Raw genomic sequence first — 10005 nt, 5'->3', positions numbered from 1 at the left:
CGGTCTTCTGGAAGCTTCGTGGCAAAATAGGCCCCTGGGCATTGATTTCGTCCAATTCCGAGAATATTTCCTTAGTAGGATTTGTGAAACCAAAAACAACGAAAACAAAGAATCGGCTCTTCGGCATCTCGTTAATAGGTTAGTGCCGGAAAATGCATAAATATGACATAAAGTATGCATAAAACATGTAGGTATCATCAATAATGTGGCATGGAACATAAGAAATTATCGATACGTCGGAGACGTATCACTCGGCCACCTGCATCGCGAAAAGAAAAGTTATGCGTATCACAAATGAGACATGACGGGAAATGAAAGAAGGTCGTTCCATGTATATACATACCTTTTCCCCCTTGAAGCGGGTGTAGTCACGGTTTCCCGCGCAGTGTGTGCCACCGGTGCCTCGGTTCTCCATGTTACGCCTCGAGACGGCTGCAAACTCCTCATCCTCCCTGAGCCACCTCGCCCTAATCAGCTCCTCCCATGCCTCCCTATGCTGCTCGGCCCACTCGGGACAAACCTGAAAACGCAATACTCAACTCAAGATAATCCAATGAAAACTTAGCAGCAATGTAGAATCTCTTTGACATTTTACTCACCGACATGTACTCATCAATGGTCATTGCCCATTCCTCCGTAGGCTGGTTACCAACATAGTACTCCTTCTTGACCCTCTTACCCTTGTTAGCCCAGAAGGCACTAGCGCAGGTGACCTTTTGGTTGTACCACTACTGCGGTGTCAACCTCTCGCAAGCGCCACACAAAGTGAGACGCGCCTTCATCTCAAGCTCCGGGTCCACACGATAGAAGCACTTCAATCATGCATAAATCAGTTGTGAAAGTCATGAGTTAGCACATTAGGGGTCATCAACTATGAACGGTGCTCGAGAAATATATGCCTTACCTAGAACTTGGTGGTCACAGCCTCAGCAGCTGTCGCGAAGCCTACGGCAGGGGAATCCTCATAGTCCGCCCAAGTAGTGGATAGCTTCGTCTCGCCACCGGGGACCGTGCTAAGGGTAGTGTATCTGCCCGGCCAGAACTTCTTAATCAGAGCCCCAAGCAAGCTGTTAGTTGCTGCAAATAAATCACACATTAGTACACATGCAAAATTGTTTATTATGCCCAAGATGAAAATACATGTTCGAAATTTCTGAAGTAGTACAATTACTCATCGCTCAAAGGAATGATAAGGGCCTTGTCATCATGGGTCTTCGGCTCCTTCCTCGCCTCGAGGACTCTAGATTCTCCACGAATCTTCAAGGGCTTCGACGCACCCCCACCCTCCATCACCTCCAACTCAGCCCTAGAGTCCGACTCGTGTGTAGACTCCGTCTCCATCTCCACCTCCCCACTAGACGGACCCTCTAGGAACAACTCAGGAGCCACGTCGCCAGAAGCGAAGGGTGGCTCGTCAAAGTCCATGTGTACCCCGCCCGCCACCTCGTCCTCCTCATCCTCGTCCTCCACCTCGTCCTCCTCGTCCTCGTCCATCGGTACCATCGGCGTAACGCGGATTGCGCACCGGGGCTCGCTCACTCCGTCTAGGCGCTCTAGGAATATTCCTCTTCACCCGCGCCATCGTCCTAAGCAAGCTCGCCGAGTCTTCCTTGCCGCTGCTCATATTGTTCAGTCACCTGCATTGAGAAAAAGAAAACAGTTAAGCACAAAGACATAATAAAATGAAGACACTAAGAATAAAAGGCACAATGCAATTAAGAAGCATGTTGACATAATAAAATGAAGATACTAAGAAGCATGTTGACAAATAAATACTAAGAATAAAAGACCCTCACCAGCCATCATCGCTCTCACTCTCATACTCCGTCTCTTTCTCTTTCTCTGGCTCACTATCACTATCACTATCTTGGGAGTACAAAGTTGAAGGGTCGATGGGTGGAGGCTCATCATAATTGTCATTCTCCTCAAGCAACTTCTCGAGCATAGATATGTCTTTTAGATCCACCACCGACTCACCACGAGTTTCTGCATCGTTCCCGAGGTCCTCTTGAACAAACGGTTCTAAAATATATTCCCCGAAGTCCTGTTCCTCTTGATAGAAAATCCCCTCGTATGTCACGGGGTCAATGTTGTTGTAATCATCCTCGGAGGGAATCGGTAGGTTACCATGTGGAGATACCCGGAAGACGACTTCCCAACCCTTGAGTTCCGCTTTCGGCATGGGTAGGGCAAATAATAAACTTGCTTGGCTTGGTGAGCCACAACAAAGACATCGGCTCCGCTATAGGTGGTTGAAGGCTTAACTTCAACTAACTCAATGGACTTATCACTTCTCTGTCCACCTATTGGGTCGAACCAATGACACTTGAACACGACGATATTGAGTTGCACGTTCGTACGATTGAATGTCAACTCGTATACACTTTGTAACCTTCCGTAGTAATCAAAGTTATTGGCTCCTTTGGTGAAGACCCCTGTATTTATCGTTTTGGGATTCGCCCGGCCCTTTCGAGTGCGTCTCTGTGTGGAAGCGAAACCCATTCACATCATACTTCTCATACTTGGTCACCTCACGGCTACAACCTTGGGAAACACATTTCAACTCATCTATCATATCAACATTTCTCTCACAGCCCTACAAGAAAATTTCAAATTTGTTGTGTGCATTAGTTACATGTAATAAGAGGGAGAAGTCACATGTTGCAAGGTAAGAGGACAAGGTGTTGACGTCAGAAACCCACTGGCGGGCAGCGACGGGCAACACAGTAGAGCCGGGAACAACTAGGGCTGCGGCTGGCCCCAGTCCCTCAGAGCGACGGCCCGCAAAGCCTCCTGGTCACACGTCCGATGCTATCGCAAGGGCGTGCCACCTGACCTATACCCGGTCGGGAAGGTGTTGGATGATGCCTCGCTTAGTTTCCTGCATGGCATACACGTAAACATTAAATACGAGCCTCGATCGGCTCTCGAGTTATCCCGTGAATCGGCTCAAAGAGCCGATCCACCCATGATTCGTACAAGGTGTCCGAATATATGGTGGTCCTGCTTGATCAAGATAAAGCTAAAGAGATCTACGACGATTTAGGGTTTTCACCGCATAATCGGATCATCCTACTCACGATTGGGCCTCGCGCTCGCGCACGGTGACCGTAAGCCGATCCTAGACAGGGCCTAAAAACCAACACGAGGTTGATCCCCGGAACATCCTTTCTAGGGCTAGCAAACTTCACCCTACACGCCGCTGGATCCTCCAACCCTTTGTAGGGCCTAACTAATGCGGATATTAAACTAATCCTTGCAGAACAAGGAGCAACCGTAACGGATCGGATCTACTAAACTATGATCAAGCGGGTGCCGCCCCTACACCTAAGATAGGTGTAAGGGCGGCTAGATGTGCAAGGGTTGCACTACGAAAGCATATGATACGAAGAACAATGCTAACCCTAACACATCTAAGATAACTACGTTGCTCGCCATCAAAAAGGCTTCGAGCACGAGCAACACATGAACAACGTGGGCAAGCTTGGCTGCCTAGATCGCAAGATGCGATCTAGGCAGCATGGTGCTTACCGGAGAAACCCTCGAGACGAAGGAGTTGGCGATGCGCCGAGATTTGTTTGTGTTGAACGTTGGTTGTTGTTTATTCCATAAACCCTAGATACATATTTATAGTCCAAGGGACTTTCTAACCGAGGCGCGCACCTAACCGTGCACGGGCTAAACTCTACCCGTTAATTCTAAACACGATGCGATCTACTATAATCACAGTATATACGGGCAATCTAGCCCAAACTCTTAGCGCAAGGCCGCTTCAAAGGCGCTCCACGTGTAATCTTCAAAGCCCATCTTCACTTACGGCCCATCTCCCGATTTGGCCAAAATCCGGTGATAACACATGCCCCCCGGTTTTGGTAATGATAATTTCAAAACCACTCGTTTTTCCTTCGAAGGGTCATGTCGTGGCGAGCAGAACCGTCGCAGTATGTTTCATCATGACGACTTGCCTTCCCAACTTCTCTGCACGATTTGACAGTTTTGGCACCATGTCCTCGAAAACCGCTCGAAAATTAAATCTCCATCTCCTTTCATTTAACCGCATCGAGCAGTTCTCCTCTTCACCCTCTTCGCATTAGCACTTCCAAAAAGCCCTTTTCTGCCACCATGTCTTCCTCTTCTTCTTCTTCATCGGATCTTTCTGCCCAGTCCTCCCCCTTCCGCGAGCCGACGCCGGAGTGGAACCCGGAGGAGACCCATGCGGCCAACATCCGCCGCACCATCGAGGCCGGGGACGAGCCGAGCCACGACTTCTCCATCTGGTCAGAGGACGACAAGTCCCTGACCGACGGGGAGAGCGACCTCCGCTTCCTCGCCCATGGGGAGTCGGAGGAGGAAAGTGACGACAGTCGCTTTTCCTGGGACGGGGTCACCTCCTCCGAGGAGGCGAAGGAGGAGGAGGAGGAGGAGGAGGAGGAGGAGGAGGAGAAGGACGACAGCTCCTCCGACGAGCCGCCGGCCAAGCGCCACTGCCCCTGGCCCGGGAACCTCAGCGACTTCGACAGCGACGATGACGACGCTGATGAGGAGGACGAGGACATAGAGGGTCCTGCCGGCGGTCGCTACAGCAGTGACGACGAACCGGTCGGGAGCAGCGCCGACAACGGCGACGACGACGATGACGACGACGAGGGCAGCAACGGCCCCTAGATAGGATCTTAGCCTAGGGCCAATAGTGGTAGACGGGGCAATGTATCCCCTAGGACCTCCTTTTGAGAGCAATCAGCTCTTTATGTAAGAAATCTCGTTTGTCAATGAAGAATTTCCCCAATTTGATCTTGCCGATTTCCTTTATGATAATCTAGCCGATTGTCCTTCGTACTGATTCTGCCGATTGTCAATTCGGTCAATGCTCCATGAGCCGATGGCAGCGCATCGGTCTCTCACGATAAATTTCGAGATAGATCCATCCGGACCCAAACTCCCGGTCAAACAGGGCCAAGCCACAATCATGCAAACCCTAGATCTTGTAAATGCAGATCCAACGAGATGGCATGTTAAACTTAGAGGCAAAACTCCTGAAATAATGTCCAGCCTCCTCATTAACTTTAAATTTCAGACATTCTTCTGCCGCATCCTTCTCTTCCAGCTCCTCTTTGCCTTCAGGAGAGCCCTAGGACTGTTGCTGGATCAATTCAAACGTCGAAGCCGCCACTTCTGCAGAACAGGCATCACTTGTCCACAAATTCCCTCGTGATAGTCTGCAGTGATGTTTTATAATCCTGCTCTGTTTTCTTTCAGCAACCATCTCTCAAAATCAAATTGAGATGCAGAGCCAACCGATCTCAGCAAAATCGGCTCCTTATAGCAAAGGACCTTTCGTGGCAAGCTGCCCCCCGAGCCTCAGTCGGGGCGAGAATAGCAGTGAGCCGACCAAGTCGGCCATCCTCGGTTTCCAACTCGTAATGCAGAATCAACCGATTCCAACAAAATCGGTTCTTCAGAGTGAAGAAATTTCAGGGCGAGCTGCCCCCCGAGCCTTAGTCAAGGCGAGCAAGGTAGTGAATCAGCCAAATGTGCCGCTATTGGCCTCACGTCATAATGCAGAGCCAGCCGATTTCAACACAAATCGGCTCCTCAGAACAGAGAATCTTCAGGGCGAGGTGCCCCCCGAGCTTCCTCAGTCCACTTTTTGCGCCTTGCTGGTCAGATCGGCTCCTTTCCTTCGGTGAATCTGATGCAACCCACCCTTAACCCGATACGCACATCCATGCCGCTCTTGGCATTGTTCTTGAAGAGAGGATCGGAGCCATTAAACCACTCCATTGAGTTCTTCTATTAGAGCCTCTCTTCGTGGCCCACTTCCTGCTCCATTGACCCTCTGGTTGTAACAGTTATACCTCTTGAGTCGATGGCCACGCATCAGCTTTATATCCTTAAGTCGATGTCTGCTGCATCGGCTGTGCTTAATTTTTTTTTTGAATTTTTTACGGCCGATTTATGTATCGGCCCCCATACCTCAATATCCGTCATCAAAGAATATCTTGGGCTGCTGGGTACTTGCAAGACATTCCTACTGCCTATCCTCGTGTCTCATCCACCTAGGTGCCCCCCCGAGCCGATTCCGTCAAGAAAATTGATGGTATCGGCTCTTCAGGTATCCATCGTTGGATTAAATGCTGAACCCAGTGCAGAATGGATGGTGAGGATAATTTTGGCCGATTGCTGGAATCGGCCTCCACGTTGCTTGTTCGACGAAGGTTTTGTAATGTCCTTCCATAAATTTTTTGGGGCCGATCACAAGGATGAGCCTCGCCATACTTGCTCATTGATTTGCTCCAGCTACATGGTTAGGCCAGTGGATAAAACCAGCCCAATCTCTGACTTTATCATGTTGGTGCGCTCGCTGTCGTCCACCTCGAGTGCATCGTGTAATCGTGGAGCACTAAGCTTCGTCGGAAGGACGAGCACCATGTTTGTTCCAGCCGATGTTTCATCATCGGCTTTCCTTTGCTTGGGGCGCCACTCCATTTTCCGTGGACGACCCTCTTCATCCTGGGTTCGCTGAACTTTCGCGGCCAGATCAGGTCGTGCCTTCCTCAGTGTATGCAAGTATAGCCTTTCGGCTTCCTCTAGGCCGCGCAATCGCTGAACCCTGCGCTTTTGGGAACGGCTGAGCCCATCAGGGCACCACCTTGGCCGGTGGTACATGTCTTCTTCTTCTCCCTCGTCTTCCGAATCCTCGAGATCTTCTAACCGAGGGAACTCAGCATGTTTGCTTTGTGGCGGGAGAGGCCCTAGGCGCTTGAACACGGACACGTTGGCTGTCTCCTTCTTCTTCTGGTTGCATTCTGGGCAATTGCCGATTGTGGGCAATCGGCTCATTCCTGAATCCCAGCAGTGTCTGAAGAAGGGGCAGTCCCAGTGCCTATCCTCGTCGACTCGCTCCCCCAACTTTTCCTTGGCACGGCGCTCGTGCTCCTCCTCCTCGCGATCATGCCGACGACGTCTCCTGTCGTCCCTAGCCGGACGATCTTCTTCATCATCGTCGTTGTATCGCCGGCGTTGGTCATACTGACTCACATACTTGTTGAGGAGGTGATCAGAGAGAGGTCGTTGATACCTTATGTTTTTCACTTCTCCCTCTCGTGACGTAGCGCTTGCCGTCTTGGCGGAGCCGATCGCGTGGAGCGGCTTCCTCCGTATCTTTGCTATGAGAGCAGCTGCCCTCATCTCCGTCCTTACCGGAATGGTGTCCGAGTCCTACCATGTTGATATTGCACGAGAAATCCGGCTGGCACCCTCCATGGTAAGTATACTCCACCATGTCCACGGCGGGGAAGGGGTGTGTGTCGACCTTCATGGCGTACCTGGTTGAAAATTAACCGTCCATTTTCTATCGCCATTTGGATCTGCTGCCGCCACACCCTGCGAGTCGTTGGTGGTGTGGGTGAACGTGTTATGCCACTTGCGGTATGGCTTTCCGTTCAGCTCTTGCACCGTGGGGATCTTGTGGCCTTCGGGTACCTTTATATGCTTCTCCGTGAGTAAGAGATCAAAAATCTGCTCGGTTTTGGTCACGTCGAAGTCGAACCCTTTTGGAGGGCCTTGTGGCTTCACCCATTTGCAGGACACGGGCCTGCCGCTCGAGTCCATTCAGCCACTTGCTACCTCTCGATCTCCCGCAGCACCTTCATCCTCGTCCGCTTCAACCAGGGTCACCGCACGCTTGAATTTGTCCCGGTAGACATCCGGGTGGCGTTGCTCATATGCCGACGGCTTCCGCACCATGTGCGCCAATGAAGGGTAGTACTGCTGGGAGGCCATGTCCTTAATCGATGATGAGAGACCCACCACCGCCAACTCGATCGCTTCTTTTTCACTTACATGAGCCGAAAAGCATCGGTTCCTAATGGTCCTCGAAGCGCTGGACGTATTCCGACACTCGTCTCCCCGCGCTTCGTCGTACTTGTGCTAGATCGGCAATACCAACCTCGGAAGCCTCCGAGTGATACTCGCTCATGGAACTGCTCTTCCAACTGCTTCCAAGTCCGGATGGAGTTCGGTGGCAGCGATGTGTACCACCCGAAAGCCGATCCTGTGAGGGATTGTGCGAAGAACCTCACACGCAACTCGTCTGATGCTGAGATCGTGCCCAGCTGTGCCAAATATCGGCTCACATGCTCGATGGAGCTGGAACCATCCGATCCACTAAACTTTGTGAAGTCCGGGAGCCGATATTTGGGTGGTAGCGGGATCAGTTCGTAGTCGTTGGGGTACGGCTTGGTATAGCCGAACGTCTTCCTTTTCGGCATCATGCCGAACCGATCTTTCGAGATTGCACAAATCTGATCCGCGGTGATGGCTGAAGGTGTCGAACCCCGAAGATTCGCCGGGGTGGCATACTTAACCAGCCATGCTTGCTTTTCCGGTTCTAAGCCAACTGCAGGAGCTGGGCTCTGGAGGTTTGTCGGAGTGGCGTACTTAGCTAGCCACGTTTGCTTCTCAAGATCTGCTCCTGACGTTCCTCCTGCTGTTCCAGAGGCCCCTGCTGTCGCAACCTGGTTCGAGAGTGCCCAGGTATTGCGATCCGAGTACGTATGCGCACGCGTATCCGTGCGGGATCTCCTTGGGTGCCTCAAGTAGGAATTGGTAGTCACTAGGATCACCACCAATCTTGTAGACGACCTATGCCGATGAGTTCGGCAATTCCGATGCTGCCCATGCGAACGGCAGCGGAGGATGGGACTGGAGTGGCATCTCTCCTTTGAAAGTCCCCAGAGCTGGTCCCGACGGAGAATACCGGTGGCTCATGATTTCCTGGACCACGCGCAGAGCGACACGCTCCAAAGTGTTCACCAGGCTCTCAGAGTGGCGGTGCAGCGAATGAGCCACCATGTAGTTGATCTCCTGACGCAGCGACCTGGTGCGTTCTTCTGACGGGGCGGACAGGTCCACTCCATCGAGTGCGCCTTCGGGTGTGAACCCCTTCCACCTGACGCCATGGGAGCGGGTTTGGTGGAACGAGCCGATGAGTTCGGCTTCGAGGGTTGCCTTGATCTCGTCATGTTTCTTCTTGAGCTCATCAGGCAGATCCTCGTACTTGACCGGAGTGCTTTCCGCCATCTCGGATGTAGATGGCGATGTGGTGGATGTCGAAGGTTGTCCCACCGGGCGTGCCGAGAATGTGTTGACGTCGGAAACCCACCGGCGGGCAGCGACGGGCAACACGAGTAGAGCCGGGAACAACTAGGGCTGCGGCTGGCCCCGATCCCTCGGAGCGACGGCCCGCAAAGCCTCCTGGTCACACGTCCGATGCTATCGCAAGGGCGTGCCACCTGACCTATACCTGGTCGGGGAAGGTGTTGGATGATGCCTCGCTTAGTTTCCTGCATGGCATACACGTAAACATTAAATACGAGCCTCGATGGGCTCTCAGGTTATCCTGTGAATCGGCTCAAAGAGCCGATCCACCCATGATTCGTACAAGGTGTCCGAATATATGGTGGTCCTGCTTGATCAAGATAAAGCTAAAGAGATCTACGATGATTTAGGGTTTTCACCGCATAATCGGATCATCCTACTCACGATTGGGCCTCGCGCTCGCGCACGGTGACCGTAAGCCGATCCTAGACAGGGCCTAAAAACCAACACGAGGTTGATCCCCGGAACATCCTTTCTAGGGCTAGCAAACTTCACCCTACACGCCGCTGGATCCTCCAACCCTTTGTAGGGCCTAACTAATGCGGATATTAAACTAATCCTTGCGGAACAAGGAGCAACCGTAACGGATCAGATCTACTAAACTATGATCAAGCGGGTGCCGCCCCTACACCTAAGATAGGTGTAAGGGCGGCTAGATGCATAAGGGTTGCACTACGAAAGCATATGATACGAAGAACAATGCTAACCCTAACACATCTAAGATAACTACGTTGCTCGCCATCAAAAAGGCTTCAAGCACGAGCAACGCATGAACAACGTGGGCAGGCTTGTGCTGCCTAGATCGCAAGATGCGATCTAGGCAGCATGGTGCTTACCGGAGAAACC

Source organism: Lolium rigidum, chromosome 7 (assembly GCF_022539505.1).
Source record: "Lolium rigidum isolate FL_2022 chromosome 7, APGP_CSIRO_Lrig_0.1, whole genome shotgun sequence".
Taxonomy (NCBI): Eukaryota; Viridiplantae; Streptophyta; class Magnoliopsida; order Poales; family Poaceae; genus Lolium; species Lolium rigidum.
The sequence above is the reverse complement of the archived record's forward strand: the minus strand, read 5'-3'. Positions refer to the sequence as shown.